Source organism: Macrobrachium nipponense, chromosome 30 (genome assembly GCF_015104395.2).
Source record: "Macrobrachium nipponense isolate FS-2020 chromosome 30, ASM1510439v2, whole genome shotgun sequence".
Lineage (NCBI taxonomy): Eukaryota > Metazoa > Arthropoda > Malacostraca > Decapoda > Palaemonidae > Macrobrachium > Macrobrachium nipponense.
In genome coordinates, this window is record NC_087218.1 from 8,246,804 (window position 1) to 8,274,303 (window position 27,500).

The 27,500-nt window shown below is 38.2% G+C and overlaps 1 protein-coding gene and 1 long non-coding RNA gene across 6 annotated transcripts in view; one reads left to right on the forward strand and one right to left on the reverse strand.

Moving 5' to 3' along the window:
• LOC135202253 (uncharacterized) overlaps nucleotides 1-27,500 on the reverse strand; it is a 1,045,919-nt gene that overhangs the window by 626,376 nt on the left and 392,043 nt on the right. The gene's annotated exons all lie outside the window — the stretch shown is intronic.
• Nucleotides 26,088-27,500, forward strand: part of LOC135202254 (uncharacterized) — a 113,810-nt gene continuing 112,397 nt past the window's right edge. Inside the window, exon 1 of the long non-coding RNA XR_010311697.1 lies at nucleotides 26,088-26,393. This is a non-coding gene — a long non-coding RNA (uncharacterized LOC135202254). The remainder of the gene's footprint in view (nucleotides 26,394-27,500) is intronic.

Here is a 27,500-nt window from a genome sequence, read left to right on the forward strand (position 1 = left end):
GAATAAGACCAAGAGTCCCCCCCCTTTTTTCCCCTTTCTCTTATGGAAATTCCATCCTCGCTGTGTGAAACGTATATGCCATCATTTGTTACTGATGAACACCACCCTCTACATCTGATAATACCCTACCTCCTCCTACAATGTTTGGGGGTGAGTGAATGCATAAGCGAAGAAAGCGAACATAATTGTTTCGGTGGGGTATTATTATCATGCAGGCTAACCAGACCACTGGGTCAAAATTAGACTTTCTAGGTCTGGCCAGGAGTGCCTGTTCTTAGATTTCTTGGATATAGATGAAAACTGGAGCAAGAAAAAGTTGAGAAAGTCGGACAGCTATTCGGGGTAAAAAAGTAAAAGGCAGTCGATAGTGAAGCTAAGGTCCTAATAGGCAGTGCATTGAAACTTTAGCACTGCCTACAAGGTGATTGATGAGCAAGGTTGGGTATGGCCTACAAACGTCGACTTATCTGTTCCTCGAACTATCCTTCCCTCAGAGCAAAGAAGATTGTTCTCTATCGAGAGTAAAAGGCAATTACTCTCATACACGGAACTCCTCTTCGGCAAGTAAAAACAACCATGAATTAAAAGCACGAATCAACTATTGTCTCATAAACTATATTTTAGACATAAAAGCTTTTTCATCTACCAGAGCCGTAGACCTCTTCAGCTGTTATCGTGACAGGTAAGTAACAAACAGCTGAAGTTTTAACGTTCAGGAGTTTCAACGTTTATAAAATGTAGCTCATGAAGCCCAAAATATGGTGGGAAACCCAGTACCATTATGTAGCCCAGGCCTGAAAAAAAGGTAAATACAATGGCAGACAAAAAGGAATTACGTTTAACACGCCATAGACATATGAAATGGAAAGGCAGACTTTTCCCTACTAGCTGAGGTCGGGTATATTTACTCTGTCAACTACCTGTAAACTTCCTGCGTTAAATAAAGGCGTTGAAATCTCCAAAAACTAAACGGGAGCCTCCGCTGAATAGGTTAGATTAAAACTTACTGGGACCATCTGGAATTGAAACTTGAAATTTGCAACAAACCATCTCGCCTGAGAGCTCTCCATCTCAGGTCACAAACTCTAACGCCATAGCAATTGGATGCCAGTGGCAATGTTGCATATTGGGTCTGGATAGATTTTATTTCAAAATAATATGAACGCATAAAGCAACTGGCAGCCCCTCAAGGCTGAGTCTTCTTTCATTACGAATAAACCGCAAACATTTACCGAGACCAAAGTCCTTCATTTTATTTTGATGCTAATGATAATTCATTAAAAACAACGGGGGAGAACAAAAAGTTTTGTTTTCGAACTCAAATCTGGTTCTCTCACTCGGAAAATTTTAATTTAGCTGGACAAGACTAAAGGACGAATTAAATTCTACCCATTAACTATAAAATTCATGGTTCATTAGCTATATAACAATGCAGTGAGTTCACTCATCCAATATTGTTCTTTGTAAATCATTATTGCTCATTTGGAGAGAGAGAGAGAGAGAGAGAGAGAGAGAGAGAGAGAGAGAGAGAGAGAGAGAGCGCATTAGTTATATATATACATATAGTATGATATGTATGATATATATATATGATATATATAGATATATATAGTATAATATATATATATATATACTACATATATATATATTATATAATTACATACGTATATACAAGGAAGAGGATATATTTATCTACAGTTTCAAGAAGTCTCATCTCTTCTACAAATGCAATATCTCAAAAATGTACATGAAAATACATTCTCTTCTTCAAATATGTTTTTTTTTCTAGCATGAGCTGTTGTGCGTTACAATGTCGAGATGACAAGAGACCAAGTTTTGGTTTGAGTTTTTCGACGACTTTAGCAGAACTTACTTATGTCTTACATTTCAGTACGTATGAACAAGCAAAGTCTAGTACGTTCAAGAAATCTGGATAAATGAGTGATTATGTATTTCCGCATTTTTTCTGAGTCCATTTACAGGGGCAGAAGCAAATAGAGCTTAATCAGATCGAGAAAACCAATTATTGAATTGCTGGAGATTTTACCAGTCTCTTTTAAGCATTAAAAAAATTCCTGGAAATACCGAGAGCAGGATATTATGGCTTGAAAGTAAAGGTCACCGAATAACTGTTAAATAACCATCAGTGATAACTATTGAAAAAAGGGTGAAAAAACTTACTGAAAGGCGTTAGTGAATTATTGATTGATTAATGAAATTTAGGCTATCAAGGCAAGCACTGGGGCACTTATGGCCATTCAGCGCTTAAAACAATGAAAAGTGGGATTTGGAGTAGGTTGTGCAGCAAGATGAAGAGGTCCAGAACATATAAATGAAACGAAGTACATCTATCGAGTGGCGGAACTGAGAGAAAACCTCACAGATGCATAAGGAAGTAATTTCTGGGGGTATTGGACAGGATGAATGAATAAAAGATGTGGTAATGGAAGTTAAGTAAATGGCTATAAACTGGTGCAGTTAGGGACCAAAGGGAACACTGCAAACACCCTTTAGTCATGACTACAAAAGTCTTGGAAAATGTCGAAAATAAAATTCATAGTTAATAGACCAATTACTACGGTAACTAGCAACATCATCATCAGTGACATAATCACTCACGATGGAATCGGGAAGAGTAAATAGTGAAGAGCCAAGGTCACAGGGCAAATTGCGAGATTCCCGACTAAAAGAGACATCGCCAGCGACCATCGCCTCTGAGAATCATTACGGTAACCCTTCTGGAAGTGATAACCTCCCCAGTGACAGGTATAATTGTAAGGTTTACAACGAAACCCAAAATGTCGGAACCGGGATTTAATAGGCGGGATGTCTCGACCGTCTACAGGAAACAAACAAGAAGTACAGAGACGACCCATTCCGCAGTCGTCCCTTGATGTCTCTCTCTCTCTCTACTGCTTCCCTCATTTTGATGGTCGAAACAAGTTAATCTTTTATAATGATTTGTTTAAACTCAATGTTCCTCTCAATGGTTAGAGGCGATAATTGATGGCTATCACGCACTAAACCACCCTGGCGCCTGACAGTTACCTGACGGCCGTAAACTCTTCCACAAATTGATTTCATGAAGACCTTCCAATTTTTTTCTACTTTTTTTTCTTACATCTGCGGCCATGTTGCGGCCATCAACCAACCCCAAAAGGTCTTCGGATTCCTTCAACGCGTCCACCATTTGGAGCTGCTGAGTGAGAACGGCTAAAAGAGGAGGAAAGGGAGAAAGAATGACACCCACAAAACGAGAGCATTTCTCTCCAAACCATGATGCTCTCATCAAAGCTGCCTGCCTGCGTGTATGAACACCCCTCTGGAACTGGAGTAAACAAAGTCGTGAGAATTCATTTATACAACATAGCCATAATACACGTCCAGAGGAAAGGTCCGGACATAAACTAACCGTTTGCAACATTGAAGAGACTCTAAGGGTCCCTGGTTGTACCCTTGGGCGCTGGTGACCCATAGTGATTACCTGCAGGGTGGTCCTACGTGTGGGGAACTCGAGAGATCCTGCTGCTGCTGCTGCTGCTACGTCCTAATGCCGCCTGTTGGGTCTCCTCCTTCTCGTAGTGAAGTTCCTTCTGATCGTAGTGAAGTTCCTTCTGATTCTGACGATAAAATGCATGACGCTTCCCTATCATTTCTAAGCACTTTGCTCCTGTTACCGACGCTTGCCATCGGTCACAGATATTCCCCGAAACTCAAGAACTGGAAGAAGAAGAAAATGTCACCTGATTGCATAGCAGATGCCTTCAATATCTCATGCACTCAGCTCCTTTCCTAAAAGTGGTCTTTGTTACCTCTTCGTGCAGAAAGAGATCGAATTCGTTATTTTAGGAAAAAATGGAAACCTTGACTATTCATCGAAATGTTTTAACGTTTTTGGTCCTGTAAGTTATTTTATCATAATCAAGAGCGCTGATTCTTTCTAAATAAAAATCCATTCTTCTTACAATGGTTTGTTTCCATATGGCTGCAGAAAATGTAAAAAGTCAACGAAAATTGCTCTAGTAGGCGCCAACTTGTCGTTGAAATCTCCATTGAAAATCGTCAATCATTTTATTGCTTTATAACATCTTCGTTTTCTACTTCTCGTTTTATGACTGCAAATTCCTCCACCTTTCTTTGTCAGTGAGTAAAGAGAACGCGAGAACGCGACACATCATTCCGCTCAGCCATGGATGATCAGCTGATGGTTCAAGATCACTATTTATTTACTCAAATAACTGATTGTCCTCGAGGCTTTTGGAACCTTTGGCTCATTGAGTGTCATTAACATTTCGTAGAATTCTGGTACACTGATCCGATATAAATAAGACTGAATTTATAAATAACCATATCTTAATTCCTAAATATTGCACCGTGAGGAAAAATGTTGCGTGCCCTTGCAAATCCAACCGCGGCCGGATAGACTTGGCATATATACCGCAATGCTTAATTCTTCACCGCTGAGGTGTCCGGTTACCGATTCCTCTTACGCCCGCAATGGATAAGTAAATACGGGCATCATTAAAAGGGGCATTGTTGCCCAGTACCCAGCAGTTTGCCTTTCCCAGAGTGCTCCTGTGAATCTATTTACACCTGGGGGCTGGCGGGACCAGATCAAATTTCTTGCTTATTTATGGTAAGGATGCTCGGAAGATTAGTGGGGCAATTTCCTCGCCTTTCCGTTTACCTGTGGCCTTTTAATACTACAGGTAATATTTCTTGATTAAGGAAGGGCTAAGTGAATTATGGCAATTTCTTTTTTAATTTCCCCGCTTGATTCATGGTCCGTTGTGCAGGCCTGCCAAGTATGTTTCGACATTTACGAGTTAAGAAAGAAAAAAATCTACGAGAGTTTATGCCATCGAGAGAATTGAGAGCTAAATATAATTTCTTCAGTGCAAAGAATTCGAGAAGTTGGTAATTTTTTCAGTAATTTGGTATTTTTTAAATTAAAGAGATCTTTCTTAATCAGACCATATCCGAACCCCCATTATTGGAAAAAAGGTTATTCTCCCCCAACCCCCCTTACGGATTTCACTTACATTATTTCTCAGATATCTTTCTGACAGACAGACTAAAAAACTTTAAAACACAGGCAGACAGCTACAGCCGACTGCATAGCTATCACGAAACCTCGTTGTGTGAGGGGGAGGGGGGTAAGGTTAATAATAAAAAGTAACAATAAAAAAAATACTCCTAGTAGCATGAGCCATAAAACGGAGAATCAAATCCACAGTTATTAACACACAGAGAATTGAATCGTACAGATTCTCAAAAACTCTGTATACAGGTTTATTTTTAAAATATATTTGTACAGGTACATAACTATGGATTAGTTTCTCCCAGAATAGTAATAATAATAATAATAATAATAATAATAATAATAATAATAATAATAATAATAATAATAATAATAATAATAATAAACACCAAAAATGACTCAACCGAATTTTACCATGCCCTTTGGTGCGTTGCTCGCCAGTCTAAGCAACAGAGAGAGAAAACTGTCATTAGAAAAATAGAGAAGACCTTACAAGATTAATAGTGCTGAAGCAGCAACCATTTTTAACAAAACTTGCCTGCGAGAGGATCTCCTTCCGAAATAATAATAATAATAATAATAATAATAATAATAATAATAATAACAACAACAACAACAAGAGAAAGCATTATAATTTCGGCATGATAGCGAAAACGTTTCGCGTCTCCAAGATCTGAGGTAAAGATATCATTGTCCCGTAAAAGTGATGCTGGGCAACTTCAAGGCCAATACAGTAGTTATATTGGCCTTGGGCAACTTATACTTCATTTCCCCGTGACACTTTGCGTGGTTTTATTTTCATTCTTCCTGTTTAAAACCCTCCACATCTAACCGTATTTGCTAACGATGATAATGATGACGATGATGTTTTTAGATACCTACTTACTCGCAAGCAATGCCCTAGACAATTAAGAAATGCAACGATGAATTATCACATTCCTGGATACGTCTGCTGCGATACCTTCTCCTAAATATTAAATTTCATATGATGAAAGTAAGAATGAAAACGTCTACATCTGCCAATTCTCTCACCCCATAGTTATTCTTGTTATAAAACAAAAAACTGGTAGTTACGGAAGGTAACGACAACTCATTCATATTCAAATACTCTTAGAAAACGATTCTCAGGCATCAGTAGATAATTCGTGCGAAATGGGAACGATAAAAGGAGGGAGGGGCAGCTATCTGGGTAACATGGTTACGAAGATTACTTTGCTAGTTAGCACGAAAACCGCTACAAAACAGCATCTCACATCAGAGTTACTTTCTTCTAAAGCACATCACAGCCTCCGTCCGAACATCAGCCTTCTTCCTTTCAATTGAAATTCTTTCCCTTTTTTTTCCATTTATTTTTTTTCCCAGCCTCCCGATTTTTTCCGTCTATTTTTCGAGCCTCGCATTTTTTCCTGCAACAGACGAAGTCGGTTCCCACACTGTAACCTACCTCTTGAGAAACCTCCACAATGTGTTTTTTTTTTCTCTCTCTCTCCCTTTCACTCTTCTTTCAATGATGCAAATCTTTAAAGCGAAAGACAGAGAAGAATATGTAAATCAGAGAGAGAGAGAGAGAGAGAGAGAGAGAGAGAGAGAGAGAGAGAGAAAATGATAAATAATGTAAACCTGAGGAGAGATAGAGACAGAGAGAGAAATGATAAATAATGTAAACCTGAGGAGAGATGGGGACAGAGAGAGAAATGATAAATAATGTAAACCTGAGGAGAGACAGAGAGAAAAATGATAAATAATGTAAACCTGAGGAGAGAGATAGAGATACAGAGAGAGAAATTATAAATAATGTAAACCTGAGGAGATAGAGACATAAAGAGAGAAATGATAAATAATGTAAACCTGAGGAGAGATAGAGAAAGAGAGAAAAATGATTAAAAATGTAAACCTGAGGAGAGATAGAGACAGAGAGAAAAATGATAAATAATGTAAACCTGAGGAGAGAGATAAAGACACAGAGAGAGAAATTATTAATAATGTAAACCTAAGGAGATAGAGACATAAAGAGAGAAATGATAAATAATGTAAACCTGAGGAGAAATAGAGAAAGAGAGAGAAAAGATAAATAATGTAAACCTGAGGAGATAGAGAGACATAAAGAGAGAAATGATAAATAATATAAACCTGAGGAGAGATAAGAGACAGAAAGTGAAAGAAAGGGATGGAAATAAAGCAAACATTAAAGAGAATGATTGTCTAGAAGGGGAAATAATGAAAATCTTATAAGTTACAGACAAACAGACAGACAGAGATGCTGGAATTTTGGGAGAAGGGAACGGAGCACCGAAAATAGGAGATATGGTCGAGGCGTAAAAAAAGGAATAAAGTAAAAAAAAAAAAGAAATAAAGTAAAAAAAAACATAAAAAAATGACGCGGAGATAAAAAGGTAAAGAAAAAAAAAAGGTTCTGTTCTACCGCAGGTGCTTAGCGGAGCAGAGGAAGAAGGAAAAAGGGTTGAGAAAGAGAGAGAGAGAGAGAGAGAGAGAGAGAGAGAGGAGAGAGAGAGAGAGAAGACGACCAAGATGCCCGTCTGGGTGGACGCCGAGGTATAGGCGACCATCTCTCGAAACAGCTGTTGCACAAAAGTTTCCTCTCTCTCTCTCTCTCTCTCTCTCTCTCCACCCTCCTTGTCATCACCTGACTGGATACGATAGAAACTAACCTTCATTCTCTTTGCTGGCTCATTCGTTTGCCGCTTTCTACTAGCATACTTTTTTCGCCACCTGAACGAATATAACACATATTATGAGACCTACTCCTATACAATTTCCAACTACCATACCATCTATGTTTTTCTTTCTCTCCCTTTCTCAGCAAAGATTGGCGTCTCTCTCTCTCTCTCTCTCTCTCTCTCTCTCTCTCTCTCTTTGTCTTAATTTGCCTACTTGCTTCTTTTATTTAGAGAGAGAGGAGAGAGAGAGAGAGAGAGAGAGAGAGAGAGAGATTGGCATCTCTCTATCTCTCTCTCTCTCTACTCTCAATTTGCTACTTTGCCTATCTTTTATTTGAGAGAGAGAGAGAGAGAGAGAGAGAGAGAGAGAAGAGATTGGCATCTCTCTCTCTCCTCTCTCTCTCTCTCTCTCTCTCTCTCTCTATTTGTTAGTTGCTTCTTTTATTTATTTATTTATTTATTCATTTATTGAGTTGCTTCTTTTATTTATTTATTCATTTATTGAGAGAGAGAGAGAGAGTAGCCAATCTTTGCTGAGAAAGGGAGATAAAGAAAAACATAGATGGGTATGGTAGTTGGAAATTGTATAGGAGTAGGTCTCATAATATGTGTTATATTCGTTCAGGTGACGAAAAATACATATAGCGCATACATCCCGCCCAAAGCAAAAAAAAAAAAAAAATAATAATAATAAAAATAAAACAAAATAAATAAACAAAATAAAAAGTACCCCGGGTTAACTGAAATCTATCAATATCTCATGAAGGCACCTTGCTGGTAGGTACAAAAAACAGAGAGAAAAACAAACAGATTATAAACAAATAGATGGACAGAGAAAACATGAACCCTCGGAAACCGCAAACTTCCGCCAAGAGGTTCCTCGTCCAGATCTGGGTTAGTCCGAAAGCATGGAACTGACGTCCGTCACGGAAAATTTTCGGAAAAAGAAACGCATAGAACTTTTCGTATAACGATGCTATGAAACAATGAAAAACATAAACATAGATTCTTTATCGACAGTAAAGGCATACGAGGGTTGGAAGGGAGGGGGGGTGGGAAGGAGAGTGTTGGTGAATGTAAGATATATAAGAATCCAACAAACAAGGAAACGTTATTTGCACCTGAGTATAGTGACTTTGAAGTGAAAGAGAAGATAAAACGTTACAATGGTCTCCATAGTTTTCCATACTGAACTTTTATTGGTTGAATATACTCGTATTGCAGTGATTATCCTTATACTGAAAACCAAAGAATAATTTAACGAACTGAACATTTGCCCTTTAGTAAATGTCGCTATGGAAAACTATACTTGATTACTATACTGAAAAAATATCTAATAAAATATTTAACAGAATAATTGGACACTTGGCGATTATTACCACGGAAATACTCGACAATTATCTTCACATTCATTGAATTCTATTATTAATAAACTATTTTTCATTCAGTAACTGTCACCTGGGAACGGAATACCTGTTATTTCGATGCAAAATGCATGACTTAATACACACAATGGAAATAAATATTAATTACCAGAATCGTCACCTCTCCACATAATGTACCTAAGAGAATACTTGATATTTGGTCACTGTCGCTATGGAATAAAATACTTCGTTAATTCTATGGAAAATGTACCTAAGAGAAAACTTGATATTTGGCCATTGTCCCTATGGAATAGAATACTTGTTAATTCAAAGTAAAATGTACCCGAGGGAATTGTCTACATTATTTCAGTAAACTGAAAATGCATTACATGATGCACCAAATGGAATATTTCACATTTGGTTGTTGATACCACAGAGCAGAAGAAATGGGAGGAGGAGTAACCAGTAAAAATGCGATGACAGAGAGAGAAAACTAGATATTTGGTGAACATCGAGGAGAGGAAGGACGGACCAACCTACCCATTACGTGTTTATTGCCATATTGGGCAATATTTTGGGTTTCCCATGTAAAGGAAGAACACCCTTTAATGTAATAGCCCTATTAGGGTAATGTAATTGCCCTATTAAGGTTATAGATTTCTCGGTGATATGTGAAATGATATGAATTACTGCTAAGATGTAATTTTCACAAAACATTTAATCTGGTTCCACGGCGAGAGGAACACCCATTCTCTCCTTCTCCATCGCCTTCGCCCGTTAACTCTCTCTCTCTCTCTCTCTCTCTCTCCATAAGAAAAGGATCTCTCAACAACAACTAACAAAGAAAAAGAATTCGAACATACAAATAAAATATGGTTCATATAAATGCCCACAACAGAAGGTAGAAAATATAAGTTACAAAAACTTTTGTTATTAACTTCAGACCCCTAAAAATTCCCGTGCTATTTTGTGTTCCTGAGTTCAAAAGGGGCAATAAAAGAGTAATATACCTTTGAACCTCCAGCTGTATTGAACATTTATGTATAAAACCATACTCAATCGGGTTAGGATTACTGCAGGGGTCAAGTCAATAAGTGAGAGGAAGTGAGAGAGAGAAAGAGAGAGAGAAAATGCAGCTTTGAGTCATGGCCTAGAGCTCTGGCTACATTTAACCTTTTATTAACTCTTAAAAAGACGTTTATCCGAGTGGCTGAAAGAAATGGGAGAAGGCCCACTGTTATTATCTATTATCTCATCTCTTCGTGCGTATGCTCTCTCTCTCTCTCTCTCTCTCTCTCTCTCTCTCTCTCTCTCTCTCTCTCTCTCTCACATGTTGATTCCATTAATAATCACACACACAAATTCTTTTTGGCACTCTCGGAGCGCTTGCTTGCACGCACTTGCACACAAAAACGCAGACGCACAGACATTATGTCTATTTCTAAACATTGCCAGAAATTCTCTCTCTCTCTCTTCAAAGGTATACGGATCATATCACTCTATTTTTTACGTAATCCACTTGCAAGCTGCTATGGTTTATATTCTTTGCAGAAAATTTTCAAATGTAAGAACATAGTCAGCCTTGCAGAATAGTCTAAAAGTGCAAGTATGATATGGATATTTACTTAGGCTGGATAGATAGATAACGTACTTTGATTAGATATTTACTCTTATCTCGAGTGTTGAATAGCAATTACGTAACACAACAGGTAAGAGAAGTCTCACCTCTGACCATTCCTTTACCATCCCTCCTTACCAGGTGGGCTGCCACTGAACCCATCGTGGTCTTCCCCCATTGAGAAATATGGAGTGTGAATGGGCGTGTGTTTATGAAGCTAACCGCTGAAAAAGCCTGAGGAAGTCGGAGCAAGCGTATCACCCTTAACCTAGGCCATCTGCATTTTTGCCAGAGCCCTTAACGAGACACAACTCTCTTCTTTCTTTCCAGCATCTGTGGAATCTTTTCAGTCCCCCCAACCCACTCCCGTGCCAGAGACTCGTGAAGCAAATACTATAACTTCTTTCTTTCTAGTTTCCAGAAAATGGAGTAAATACTAACTTCTTTCTTTCCAGTTTCCAGAAAATGAAGTAAATATTAACTTCTTTCTTTCCAGTTTCCAGAAAATGAAGTAAATACTAACTTCTTCCATTCCAGTTTCCAGAAAGTGAAGTAAATACTAACTTCTTCCTTTCCAGTTTCCAGAGAATGAGGTAAATACTAACTTCTTTCTTTCCAGTTTCCAGAAAGTGAAGTTAATACTAACTTCTTTCTTTCCAGTTTCCAGAAAGTGAAGTAAATACTAGCCTCTTTCTTTCCAGTTTCCAGAAAATGAGGTAAATACTAACTTCTTTCTTTCCAGTTTCCAGAAAGTGAAGTAAATACTAACTTCTTCCTTTCCAGTTTCCAGACAGTTCTAATTTTCAGTCCTCCTTTCCTGGGGTTTCAGAAGCAAGAACCATCAACTTTCTAAATTCTAGATGCCAGAGAGTTTCCAGTCACCTTTTCTCTGAAGTGCCTGAAACAAAATATCGTATCCTTTATCTCCCGCGGCCATAGGCCTGCAATCTTGTCCCCTTATCCCTCGGGTCCATTCAGCAAGAGATGTCTATCTCTCGTCTCCTCCTATAGCCTCCAGAGGCAGGAATCTTCAGACCTCCATCCCTGCCATACCTACCCCAACCCCCTCCATCCACCCAACACCCCCACCTGAACCACAGCGTCACCTCAAATCCGTTTTCCTGAATTGTCGATTCCGGGAGCGCTCGAGTGTCAAATTGTCAAGACAAATGACCGGATTGGTTGATGGATGAATTGGATGATGGTTAGCGGGTATGGATGTCGTTAGTTGCTGCGGTCAACCGTTTGCCGGAGTAAATCGTCAATTAGGTGGGATGAAGAGACATATATAGGAGTGGCGGGAGATGGCCGGGATCTGGCGAGGCCGACTGAAATAGGTAGGACGTCAAGATTCGGAGACGGGAAGTGAGGTAAGCAAGAAAGACGGAAGATGGGAAGTAGTTAAGGAGGGAAAAGGAAGGATTCAGAAAAGCTAGAGGATACTACAGAAAAGAAATGGGGAGGAAGGGTAGCCATAAGAGATAAGGCAAACTGATGAGATAGGGACAAGAAGGGAATAGAGTAAAATAAGAAGACAAAATGAAAGGACAGGGTAGGTTAGAAGGGAGAAAAGAACGGAGGGAAAGGGCAAAGGTAGAAAATGGGAAGGCAAACGATTAAAAGAAGATGGGATGCGAGAAGGAAAGGAGGAGATAAGGAGGCAAGTGAGGCAAGGAAGGACGTATAGGTAGGTGCAGAAAGGAAAGGAAGAAGGCAGTCGGGTAGAAAAGGAAAGAGAGGAATTTAGGGCATCGAGGTGTTTGTTGGTCAAAGTAATTGCTTCAATTTTCGCTTCCAGGATATATCGCTTTTCCTCCGTTACGGGCAACGAGACCTTTATTGTATTCGATAATGGATACAGAAGGACGGAACAGCCTCTTAAACTACTCTTGATTCCTCCAGCGTGAGTGTTTGCGTGCAGTAGTCTGCACATATACGTATACATACATACATACATACATACATACATATATATACATATATATATATATATATATATATACACATATATACATATATACACGTATAAAATATATATATATATATACATATATATATATATATATATATATATATATATATATATATATATATATTTACACACACACACATGTAAATAAATTCCTCTGTTAAAACAAGATACGTCTCAAGTATAAAAGGCCATTAAAACACTCTGGTTAAAGTAAGGACTATATTTCGGTGGACTCACTTCCACCCTTATCAATAAATGACAGAAGGAGTTTCATTAGCGAAGTATATATATATATATATATATATATATATATATATATATATATATATATATATGTATATATATATATACATATATATATATAGTAAATGTATATATGTATGTACTATGTACGCATGTGTGTACGTGACAATATCTCCCACACAAAATATACATCACAGCAACTAAATATACTACGTAGCCAAAATACAGTACAACATGAGAGGTACAATGACAATTCCTTTTGATCCTGACTGCATTACACTGCAGAGGACATTTCAAAGAACAAACTCTAATTCCTTTGCGACTCAGGCAACGTAATATTCACCTCGGGTCCGAAGTCACAAAAGCGCAGCATTGTGTAAGTGACGAATGAATTATTCATTAAAGGCGAAAAATCTCGAGGAATAATAATCAAAATATTTACTCAGGCGCAACATCAAAAGGACGTGCCTTGTTGTCCCGAGCCAAAAGAAGTAATTCTATCTAACTACGTCAAGAAGCCAAGAAGAATTAGATTTTTTTTTTTTTTTTTTCTTGCATCTGGGTACGACCAGCAGAAGGAACAGGACTGGCATAGCTGTAGCAGAGAGCAGAAGGGGCCACATTTGATGAATGAATTCGTCACACGCCCAAAATATGCTACCATATTTTAGCATCTTGTCGCCATATAGCTAAATTTCTGAATATCTGCTACGGACCATGAAATTAAAATGACGCTCGTGCGTGCATATCACTTCGATAAACATAAGCAAATTCTATATAACCAAATAACATTGTCTATTTGATGACAAGTTCGGTGATAAGAAGCTTTAAAAATTGCTCAGGACGTTTCTGTGATGTTCAGTTAAATGAGGTCACTTCAAATTTTAGAGTCTGAAGAACTAATATAACTGCTAAACCTTAATTGGGAATAATTTATCGATCTCTGTTTTTCTTTATCATTATCTTCTTCTATATATATATATATATATATATATATAATATATATATATATATATATATATATATATATATATATATATATATATATATATATATATATATATACACACACACACACACACACACACATATATATATATATATTATTATATATATATATATGATATATATATATATATAGAGAGAGAGAGAGAGAGAGAGAGAGAGAGAGAGAGAGGTTACAAACCTAAGGGTACTATGGAGTCCTCCTTGAGGAAAGGAAAACTGCAAGTCAGAGAAAATGGGAACATGAAAGCAGCTCAATTGCGCAGCTGAAAATGGAAAGGCAGTTTGATGGATGCCTTTGCATGCATAAAAATCTTTCAAAATACAAAAGCCTGAATTGCAACACCACGAAAGGCATCAATGAGAAAAAACACGAAAAAGCATTTTATAGGTATCTCGTGATTGTCTTTACAACCACGGGGTTATAATCACCTAAAGTCAGGGCGCTCCCGTTTTCAAATGTTAACATTTTGACAAGGTAATGAACAATCTATCTGCGGCTCACAACAGTCGGCTAGCAACTAGGTATCCGATTCAGTGATTGGGTCTATAGAGTAATATTGGTTTCTGGTTATCATACCCCAGTGGTCCTTCTTATTCCAGTTCAACCATGGGTGACTTTGTGAGCTTAGCAAAGCTACCTCTACGCCACAAATCCCAGGAGAGAGAGAGAGAGAGAGAGAGAGAGAGAGAGAGAGAGAGAGAGCGTGCTGACAGTATTATGATATGAAAAGTTAGGAGAGAGAGAGAGAGAGAGAGAATTGTTGCTTGTTGACAGTAGCAAGAGAGTAAAAAAAAAGCTCAGTGACAGGGAAGGAGCGAGGGAGAACATGCTGGCCATACGGTACACTCCCTTTAACAGCTCGAGCAAACTTAAGACGAAAACGAGTTCGAAACTGCGCCCACAATAGCAACAACTATGATTTTGGTGTTGATTCTATTGCGTAAAAATTTTCATGTTGATAATACTGTTTCAAAACCAGGTTCATATGAGCTTTTCTTCACATACATACATACGTATGCATATACGCAAATATCATATACATACATATGCTTAAAAAATCACTGTAGATGCACGTGACTTCATACAGATGTATAATGAGTTTGGATTTTTTTATATCGGTAGAGTTTTGAGGTTGAAGTAAAACTTGGGTATATTTAGTAGAAACTGGCGAGTTATCAGAGGCAATGATTCAAGAAGTGGTTCCGCAGACATCAGAAAAAGAAAACAGAAAGAAAAGAAAAAGCCACATTCGTAAAAAGAAAATACCGGACGTCAGCGAAAATTAGAGGATGGTCAATCTGAATGCGTTCAAAGGAATAACCAACTTCTATATATGAAATATGGAAGGCTTGAGAAATAACTCTGACAGACTTGACAGGTTAAAAGGCAAGAAAGTAAAGGATGAGGGGCAGACAGGAAGGAAAAGGAGAGAGAAAGCCTGACGGACAGACACATATGCAGACAAGCACACGAGAGAGAGAGAGAGAGAGAGAGAGAGAGAGAGAGAGAGAGAGAGAGGTAAGAAGACAAATGGATAAGGAAAACGTAGGGTGGGGACAAGAGAGAGACGAAATGAGAGAGAAACCGAGGTGAGAGAGAGAGAGAGAAGAGAGAGACAAATGGATAAGGAACAGGCGTTACAAAATAAGGAAAGGTAAAGGAGAGGAGAGAGAGCGAGAGAGAGAGAGAGAGATGAGAGACGGCAGGCGTACAAATAAACAGGTAAGGGGAGAGAGAGAGAGAGAGAGAGAGAGAGAGAGAGAGAGAGAGAGAGCGCCCTGATATAATTAAGAGTTGGAGCAACATCACCCAGAAGGTTGCGGATGCTGACTACAACAACGGAAAGAGGGATAATGATGCTGATAAGAGTCTGGGATGAGCTGCAAGATGATGATGATGAAGGCCACGATGATAATGATGATAATGATGAAACGGGCGAGATGAGGATACGGTGATGTTGACGTCGATGCTGATGCTGTTCCCAACCTGTTTTTTTTTATTCGTCTTATTATTTTCCCGAGCCCGTCTGGATTTACGTTCATTTCAATTCATAATGAGAAAACAGATTTAATTCGTCGTTCACTTAAATAAATAATCATCATTAAAGATAAAAAAGCAAGATAAAAAAGCAACGGAAAATAGAGAGAGGGAAAGATGCTGAACACTACGAATCAAGTCTGCTAAAAAAAAAAAAATAAGAGGCAGGAAAAGATTAACTGGCAACCCCACTGGAGATACAACTATGAGGGAGGGCAACGTTGACGGATATCAAGGGAGGGATAAGGGGGGGGGGGGGGCGGGGGGGGGGGGGGGGGGGGGGGGGGGGAGGTTTGGTAGGAGGAGGGGGGGGAGGGAAATGAAAGGACGAGTGGGGGGGAGTTGATATTCAATAAGCATGGTTGGGAAAGGATGGTCATGGGGGGAGGACATATATAGAGAAAGGTTGACAGTGGTTGTGAGAAGGAGGAAGAATGGGAGGTAATGACCATCTCCGAGAGAGAGAGAGAGAGAGAGAGAGAGAGAGAGAGGAGAGGTGGGGTATCATTTATCTATCAAGTAGATATACAGATACAGAAGAGAGAGGGAGACTATTAAATTAAGCAATAAAACTTATGAATATATATATATATATATATATATATATATATATATATATATATATATAACTTATAAGCAAATACACCTTGGGTATACATATATGATATATATATATATATAATATATATATATATATATATATATATCATTATACAAACGTAAAGATTTCCTAAATGAAGTGGTGTGATAAAAGGAATTGTTATAAATAAATAAATAAATAAATAAGTAAATAAAATGCCACCGTATATTAAACGAGCGACTGAACAGTGTTTTAGAAGCTGCTAGTCACTTTCGTGAGACACACATTCCATGTCATTTTTCTTCAGCGCAAAAGACTACTTTGATTTGTAATCCGCTGTCCTTAGCTGGCCCACCCCGAAAGAAAGCGAGATCAAGAAGGAAGAAGTGGGCTGTCCCTCGAAGGGAACAGTTGGACCTGCATCATGGAAGAAGAAAAGTTAGGCTTACGGTAGGTTGGCTTGGGTTGCAAATATATATCATTGTAAATTGGACTGAATTGAATTGAATATAGAATTCAGGCCGAAGGCCAAGCACTAGGACCTACGAGGTCATTAAGCGCTGAAACGATTGAAAGTGAAAGGTTTAAAAGGTGTAACAGGAGGAAAACTTCAAAGCAGTTGCACTAATGAATCAGTTGTTAGGGGAGGGTGGAAAGTCAGATGGAAGAAAGAGAATATGAAAGGATGTATGGTAAAAGGAAGGATCGGGGTTGCAGCTAGGGGCCGAAAGCACACTGCAAAGAACCTCAAGTAATGCCTACAGTGTACTACTTGAGGTGCACTGACGGTACTAACCCCCTACGGAGGGAAAAAAAATTGGAGACCTCTTCCCAGGTAAGGTGCATTGATTACCCCCTAGAAAATCACTGATAATATATAGAAATAAAAAAAAATCATTTTATGAGAACTTCTTACATGTTAAATTGCTGGGATATCTAAGTAGTAGATCAACTTTGCAATAGAAAGTCATTTTTCAATATTCAATTTGAGTCCGAAAATGTTTTTTAACGCTATCAAGTACACAATGTAAAAAAGATAAATATGGAACAGTAAAATTCCTGAGTTTTACAATAAAATCTTAGTGCTTGATGAGGCCAGTATTTTGATACTGGATTATACCCTTCTCCCCTACACTAGAATCCTTTAGAGTTATGGCTAAGAGAGCGGTTCCAATAACGTTTGAGGAATTAATAATAATTATAATAATAATAGTTATTGTTAACATTATTATCATTCAGAATAAGCGCCCTGTTCATGTGGAACAAGCCTACAGGGCCATTGACTTGAAATTCAAGCTTCCAAAGAATTTGGTGCTCATTAGAAGTAACTGTCGGTACAAGGAAATGCAAAAAGTAGAGACCACTTATTATAAATAAAAAAAATAAGCTAATAATATAATAATAATAATAATAATAATAATAATAATAATAATAATAATAATAATAATAATCTTAAGAGATGACAAAAATGACAATCATAAAAATAGCGGACATTTTCGTTTCAAATTTTTCGTATCTAATGAATAGCATTGTGATCAAAACTCTTTTGCTGAATAATAGTTTTGAATTGTCTCCAAAACAGAGAAAAGACCGCCCAGATTTCTATTGACATTATTGTAGCATTATTGATATCACTTATCAATCATTCTAATGAAATACGAATGAATGGGTCTTTAATATGCCATGAAGTTTCCATGGAATGCAATTGTTTATGAATAAGGTAAACAAATCGCTTGTCAGTAGAATGTCATCATTTTCATTGTTGTTTTAACAGATCTAGAATCATGATTTACTTTGCGTGTACATTGCTCTTTCAGTAAATGAATAAATTCCTTACTCTGTTGACTGATATGAAATCAAGTTAAAGATGGGCTACTTCCTTTTGCACATGGATTTGGAACTCTACAAGACAGCCCTACCCTAAATCCTGTTAGTTCAACCAATATGCAAGCCAAATTTCACCCATTTTTAGATATCAGGAAATTCCAACGATACATTTCCGTTTTGATTTTTAATCAAAATTCTCTCAAAAATCAGTTTAATCCTTTCCTGATTGATTTTGAAAACCAAGGTATGGCCTGGGAAGGTCATTTCTCTCTTTGCATGCTATGATGACGGTTGCAAGCAAAGTGCTATAATTTTCTTAAGGACCCATTCCATCCACTGGAAGATAATCTTGACTTTTATAAGAGATCTTTGAATTTTAGAGTTATTCCCATTCCTATGAAGTGTATTCCATCTTGTCGGAGACAAAACTAGACTTTATGAATGAGTATGATCAATGTGACTATCAGCTCCATCCTTTGGATAAAAAAAAAAAAAAACTCAGAATTTCAGAGTCAGTTCTGTTGTAATAAGTGTCAGTTATATCCTCTTGAATTATGAACTTTGGAACGCAATGCCATCTTTATTGAGCTAGTTGCAACATCATGAATGTCAGTTTGATTCTTCTGAAGACAATGCTTTCTTTTGTCATCATGAATATCAGTTCAGGTCTTCCAAAGACAATTCCATCCTTCAGAAGACAATTGTAAGAGAGGTTCATCATTACAAATAGTTCTATCCATCTCGAGATAACTATAAAATTCTGCAGATCATATCAACCTCTATCAGTGAGTGTCGTCATTATATCAGCTTTATCCGTCCGAAGACAATTCGTTCTTTTGGAAGATATCCCCAACCATTATAATTGAGCTCAGAAGACAATTTCATCCTATGTGACACAATCACGGCCATTATAAGTAATTATGAAGGTCACTCCCATCCTCCTTACGGCGATTCTATCATCTTAAAAGACAATTTTTAGATCATTGTGCGAGAGGGCATTCATCCGCAGTCAAAATTCCATCTGTCGCTTGCATTTAAGCCCGTCCTTTCACGTTAGACATCACCTCCATCCAAGGTTTATATTCCGTACAGGCCTACTTCATCTTTTTCAGGGTTATAGCATCCTTAGACTGGTTAAAATAATTCTGAATGTTTGTTGCTATTTCCTTTAACGTGCCACTTTCTTTCTGAATATGATTGTTACCTTATCTATCCGTTTTCTAGAATTGCAAAAAAAAAAAAAAAAAAAAAAAAAGGAAAATGAGGAATATGATTCAACAAAAAAAGTGGCAGAGAGAGAGAGAGAGAGAGAGAGAGAGAGAGAGAGAGAGAGAGAGAGAGAGAGAGAGAGATTAATAACAGCCGTTGAATGTATCATACAGGACGGTTTAATACTACGATAGAAATTTCTAAATCATCTTTTACTGTACGGTTGGAATTCAACCGGAAATTACCTTAAAATCTGAAAGATTATTATTTTTCATTTTCTTTTTTAAAAGATTTCTGTCGACTTCAAACATCATTCAAATTCGTTTTAGTTCTGTAAACGTCTCGAATACAAGACCGTGACACCATCCTCGTCATCAGCATTATTGTCAGGTATAATTTCCGTCAGAAACAAATTACGGGTTTTTAAGTAAATGAGACGTATTTTGCAATTAAGATGATTACTTGATGCTTCAAGCTATTCTGTCTTATTTTACACCCTACTCAAAAAAAAAAAAACATCATTTTACGAGTAAACAGTATGCTTGAATTGAAAAAGACGAGACACTGGAATATGTTTTTTTTTTTATGTTGTTGCCTCGACTGCTTTATTTTCATGGCAATATCAATAATCAAATACCTCAACGGTTACTACTCAGATGTCAATTTTCTTAATAACCGCGTTACATCAGCAGCTTTACGTACAGATAAGCCATCTACAAGATGCTGATACTAAAGACACCAAAATTTACCACAGGATAATGTATCGAGAGAAATGTACTTTCTAATCAATTACTGTACATTTGATCATGATCATGGAGCTACGTATGTTTACAACTACTCATTTTTAGCAAAGGATTTTCGTTTGTCTTACAATTTGTTTCTTAGGTCCACGGTTCTCTGCAGGGCCACAGCCCTTGTCTTCCACCCCAATAGTATATCTTCAATCCAGGACTAAAGAAGGGTATTTTAGACTGCCCGTTCCATCAGCCTTCAAGTTAAAATATACATATGAACTACTAAGGGAAATGCCTCTTGATGGTAATGTCTAAAATATTTCTTGCTTGTAGTGCGAGGAGATGAGATATCCAATATTGACAAAAAAAAAAATTATTCGTTCTCGATAGAATAAATCGATCTAAGATGCCCGAGACTAAAGTAATTCTATTTATTTTAGAAGAGAATCCCGCGCTAGAACAGTTACGGAACTTATACTTCTAAGACTGACTGGAAGGATATGAAGCGACTGCTATCCTTTAGTGAATTCTACATTGGACATCGAAGTTGAAAGGGAATTAATTAAGTATATACCTGTTTTCGTTTTCCTGTGTGCCTGTCAGTCCACATGATACCTCAGAATATGCTTGATGAACTTCAAGGCTTTAATCTGCGGGGAGGGTGGGCTACTGAACGAGGCCTGAGTTGATAAGCTTCGGAGATGGATTCATGGTGCTTTAGTTTTGGTTATTGTGTTACAAGTTACAAGGAATCACAAGGATTAGGATGTCTCAAAGACTTGACAGTCCATCCGAGGAGACATCGTGTGCTCACTTATCTCTAGAAGCAGGTTTTACTGATCATTCACAGTGTCCTAATGATTTTGATTAGCTTTCTTTTAAACTCTTCCACACTTGCTGTTGACAATGGGGACATATAATGCTTTTTGAGAGCTCTTCATGAGCTAAAGAGCTTTGTAGTTTATATCAACGATCATCATCCAGAGTGAAAATAAAAGAGAGAACTTTGAAAAAGACATAATGATCGCATTACTGCAATATACCCATTTCAGTGGAAGAGTGTGAATTCACTGACATAGTTAATCTTTTTCAGACAAATTATAACTCAAGGAAAACCAAAACTGGCCAATTGTAGAGGGCGATTTTAAAGGCTAAATTGCTCCTCACACCTCTGAAAAGAGGTAGAAATTGCGTTTCGGTTACAGCTATATTAAAATTAACAAAGATAACGTGACCCCATATTTTCTTTGTCCTCGCAGATAATTGATCAGCAGCGCAAAAAAAAAAAAAAAAATATAGTTTTCTGGAAAAGAAAAGAAAACTCCTGAATACTGGAAAAAATGGCCAATGCAGAAATATGGCAGACAAAAGGCGAGATTTGAATATATTAGAACATTAATAACCTTATATGCACTTCAATTTGCTCTTCCTTTACGTAGTGCCTGGTAATATGTGTATTTATGACTTCTGGGCGGGGCTTTGCCAAACCTGTGACAAATTACTGATGTGTTATTCAACCTTTTCTTGAAGAACACCAACAACTCTGCCGGAAGTGCAAGGTTCCAAGTGGTGTCAAAATCATAAATTACCGACTTTAGACAACGAACAAGTTTAGGTTCATTCATTGCTTTTATGCATATGATTTCCTCAGTGGCTTACAGGATGTAAGTATATGAATACATATATTCACACATACGAACATACAACGCAATGGTAAGTTTTGTGCCAATGGGTTTTTCTAATAAATTTCTCAGCTAATCCAATACATCTTTACCTAAAATTATTCATACTATCATACCCATGAAAATATAATATATATATATATACTATATATATATATATATATATATATATATATATATATATATATATATATATATATATATATAGTATATATATATATTTATGTATATATATATATATATATATATATATATATATATATTATATATATATATATTATATATATATATGAAACAAATGAAGGTCCGGGGAAGATATCTGACTTCAAAAGCATACACTTCCACATGAAAGAGGTTCTGAAAGTAAGACAGAACAGTAGCGGAGGGCAAAGTAAAATTATGACATGGTTTTACGACCTGACTGGAATTAATAAGACGTAAAGAATTTCAAATACATTTACTTCTTTGATTTCGTAGTTGATGAAAAAAAACCGCATTATTTGGCTTTGCAAAAACAAGGGGCATCGCTTTTTTTTTTATTAACAGCAAATAATTCTATTCTTAAATCCTCAAGGGCTAATGGCGTAAATGCGTAAATTTATCATTTTTGAAAAAGGATAAAAAATTTTCGTTTTTGTAGATGATATATATAATATGGAATGGCAGAATTTAAGAGAAATCGATCATCGCACCGTATGACACCATCGAGAGCTGTGATGTCCTCGGAGTTCTGGGGGTGGGGGGGTGGGGGGATGGTGTTTGGGGATGTTGGCGAACGACGATGATGCTGTTGTTGCTACTGGTGATGGGTGTTGTTGGTGATGGAGGGAGAAGGTGGGTGGGGGGTGTGGAGACCGGCGTCAAACCAACACCTTTTGATGCTGCAGAAGCCATACGGGATGGCATGGTCCGGGATGAGACGAGATGGGATGCTGGAGGCTGCGAGGCAAAAGCAGCATCACTGTGAATGGCAACGAATGGGGGATGAGGAGGGAGATGGGGTTAGGAGGGAGATACGTCATAAAAGTGAGCGTGCAATAATGTCGAGGGACCTCCAATCATTTTCCTCTTTCATAACCTCGTTTTCGATAAATCGACTGCTGGGAATTTTTGCTATTTCTGCACCTGTAATTAACTAAGAAATAAAAAACATCGAAGAATGGGAGAGGAATAAAAGCAGATGAAAATAATTAAGATGAGTAAGCACAGAGGACTCTATGCAAAAGCATCTGATGAATATCGATTCAACGTCTGCGGAGCCATGAGTTTGGGTATGGAACTTGAAAGTCGTCCTAAAACTAAATACTGCAAAACTTACGACATTTTCAACCTCAGCTAAGACACAGAAAACGGAGAATTGTAGGGTATGGGTATCAATTATATAAATAATAATAATAATAATAATAATAATAATAATAATAATAATAATAATAATAATAATAATAATAATAAAAGGATGGTCCCAAAACAACCGCCAAAATATAGAAAGTAAGTACTATATTTCAGTGTCTCTTCAGGTAGGTAATGAATGATGAAATTCTGTCGTAACAGAACATTTTTACCCAGTCATATATATATATATATATATATATATATATATATATATATATATATATATATATATATATATGTATGTAATATATATGTGTGTGTGACTTATTTGTTTATTTACTTAATATTTAAGTATCGATAATTAGCTTCACAAACATACATTCTCAATTTCTACAAAGGCTTCATCTAGCCCAGGGCCCGAAGGAAACAAATGGGTCTTTGTAAACCGGAAGGAAGCGATAGACAACCGAGAAATGAAAGTTTACATGAATAACAATTGAATGACAACTGCAGTCACTGATTCGTGATGTGCTATTTTCATATCCACAAAATTTGCTTACAAAATGTTCATAATGCCCTAGAGAAAACTTGCGAATTTTTACAATTCCTTATTGCTTCGTGATTTATTGCATATGTACACTGCATTTATGGAAACAATGTGCTAGAGCGTCGACTTGAATTTTCCACAAAACGCAAACGTACTATCCATAAAGATATTGCGTGCATACATATGGAAATTCATTTGTAACGATTACACGTGAAGGCATTCATATGCATCTCTCTCTCTCTCTCTCTCTCTCTCTCTCTCTCTCTCTCTCTCATACACACACACACACATACATATATATATATATGGTTAGTTATTGCCAGGGTGAAGGACAAGAGTCTAGCAACCACATTCCTTGAGACTTCCTAAGAACCAGGTGGTTAACTCCTTCAAAAGCCCTAACTTTATTGGGAAAAAAAGAGCACGTATATATATATTATATATATATATATATATATATATATATATATATATATATATATAGACAGAGAGAGAGATACATATATACTAGTACGCTTCAACATTCATATTACGCACACACATCCACCTCGTATGGCCCTATGCATAACGTATGCCATCAGATAAGACTCGCGGCGAAAGGAGGAAAAACGTGCATCCGTTACGGAGCATTTAATGGCATGAAACTGGGTAATAAAAACAGTACTTTTCATTTCCAAAGTACACCTCTTAGTCACCCATTACCGGGGCAGAAAGTGGCAGTTGCATATCCCAGCCTCAAAAAGTGAGCCCGGGAATCAGATGACGAGAGAGAGAGAGAGAGAGAGAGAGAGAGAGAGAGAGAGAGAGAGAGAGAGAGAGACTGGGGAGGTAAGTGGAAGAGAGACTGACTGGTCAGTGTAATACAAGAATATTATCTGGGGCATTTTAAGACGGACAGATAAAGAGACAGACATGATGACAGACTAACAGCCAGATAAATGGATAGGTAAAATAAGAGGCAATAAAGAGAGAAAGAGACATCATCTGATAGCCAGGCAGACGAGAGAGATTTTTGAGAAAATACAAATAGAAAACAATTAGGCCTCTTACGCATTTTAGAAGCAACATGAAAAATAAACGTCTTGTGCAATGGCATCAGAAAAAAAAATCTTCTACGATGTCTCCTGAAGTCCGAGAAGATGATTCAAACAAAGGAAAAAAAATTAAATACTCAGTGACATGGCTATGTAAAAATCGAGAGCGAAGAGGAAGAGGTGAGGAGCAGGTACGTACCAATATTCGTTACCTCACACCTTTCCTTCTCATTTTCCGGACATGGGGACCGAGTTAGGAAACATTGCAATAAATGAATCATTTATCTTTTATTTTTTCTTCTTCTCATAGATATTGCTACAAGTTTTAAGCAAATAAGTGATCCGCGCCTGTGGAGTTTCCTACTACCTTTTATTGCTTCTTCTCACCGTTGCTTTGTAAGTTTTCAGCTCCTGTGTCTTCCATTTACTGATTTTTTTTTCTTTTCATCATTTTCTTCCTATCCAATTCTGCAATCCCTTTTATATATTCTTTACCTCCCCAGTCATCGTCTTTTCCTTTCATGCTCTGGTTCTTACTCCTTCCATCCTATCCTATCACTGTCCTCCTCCTCCTCTTCCTCCTCCTCCTCCTCTTCCTTCTCCCCTCCAAACCCCGCCCCCCTCGCTCCTAGCTCTCTACTCTCTTCCTACCTCCCTACCTCAATTCCATCTCTCATCCCTCAGTCCGTATGTGTAATGGGGCGGGAGGTAGGTAGGTTGAGAGAGAGAGAGAGAGAGAGAGAGAGAGAGAGAGAGAATTGAGTGTGCATGTGTGTGTGTATGCGTGTGTGTGTGTGTGTGTATGACATGAATGCTTAACTCCTCCCCCTTGCTGAGCCTTGCCCGAGGTTCGACGATATAACTTTTATTGCAAGAGAGAGAGAGAGAGAGAGAGAGTTAATTCCTTTTTCTTTCCATATTCCTCTCAGGTGTTATTTTACGCCCAACTTGCAAATGTCAGTATTTGAGTCAACAGACAGACTGAAACTCCAGTCGTCGCCGATCCAAAACTTCAAACAAGACGTCTGTGGTTGATGTGGCTAAACTCTTTGCTACCAAGAAGAAATGATTATGAGAGAGAGAGAGAGAGAGAGAGAGAGAGAGAGAGAGAGAGAGAGAGAGAGGTAAAAAAATAAAAAAGGTTAAAAAAAAAAAAAAGGTTTGTGTTGCACGGACTGAAGTGGTTGGTGGCTGGTCTCGGCGATAGTGGTAGAGGTGGTAGTGCTAGTGCTGCTGCTGCCCGGTGCCCTGTGGGGATCTGGATGAACGGGCGCGAGAGAAAGAGAGACAGAGAGAGAGAGAGAGAGAGAGAGGGAGAGAAAGAGAGAGAGAGCGAGAGATGCCCACGCTAACGCACACACAGACAAACGGGTCCTGCAACATCTGACTGAGAGAGGCAGGGAGCTCACACTGGACGTCCCGCTCTTCCGCTCTTCGCACGCACTCCGTTCGACCTCTTCTCCTTCTTCTTCTTCTTCTCCTTCAGGTAAGTCGCGACAGATATAGCCGACGACGCTGCCGCCGCCGCCGATGTGGTGGTGGCAGTAGCTGTCGCCTTCTAAACGCCACACCCTCCTTATAGGTGTAGTAAGTGTGTTTGTGTGCGTGTGCGTGTGTGTGTATGTATGTGTGTGTGCGTGTGGGCGTGTAGAAGATGGTTCTCCAGCGCATATGTGTGGGCGGGAAGACGCATCTAGTCGCCTCGATGATATCTCCGCCCTCGCTGTGAACGCAAGCGCTCCTCAGTCCGTACTACTTATATTCCTCATCATTATCATCATCATCGTCATCCTAAACCTCCTCCCCCTCCCCCTCCCCCTCCCCCTATCCTCCTCCTCCTCCTCCAGTTCTTCTTCTTATCCTCTACCTCCCTCTACTTGGGCCAACACATTGATTTTCAATAATCAGGGCTATATAGCAATAATACGCAGATTTACAAAATGAGAGACTTCGTGATAATCGCAGCTCGCCCAATAATAAGATGCCCGGCCAGCGAGCGAGGAGGGAGGGAGGGAGGGAGAGAGGGAGGCAGCCGGGGTTTTACTACATACATATATAAATATATATGCGCCGTCGTTATTGCTTTATTATACAGTTTCATTTATTCATATAGTTGTCTCTTCGCCTTCGGCCGATGATCGCCCCCCTTTTATTTGTTATCAAAGTCGTCGTATCGTCGTCGCTGCTCCGAGCCGTGGTTTCGATCGGCGACGATCGCTGATGTCGCTTTCAGCAGCGTAAAAAAATAGATAAATAAAAAATTAAAAATTAAAAAGATCAGCAAAATGAACATGTCTAAATATATTCCAGAGTGCAACCTTGCTGATGATCTCTGTGACCTCCCTCCATTCCTCCTCCTCCTCCTCCTCTTCCTCCTTCTCTCATCCTCCCACCTCCCCCTTACCCTGCTTGACCCCCACCAATCCTCTTTCCATCCCCCCCTCACCCCCTTACCGTCAGCTACTCTGAGTGCCACTGTCCGTGATGTAGACTACAAAGATAATGACGATGATGAACACGTTGATAATGATGAAAACGGGGGTGACCTCGCGTGACCTCAGGTGATAACAATGATGATGATTAGGGGATACAA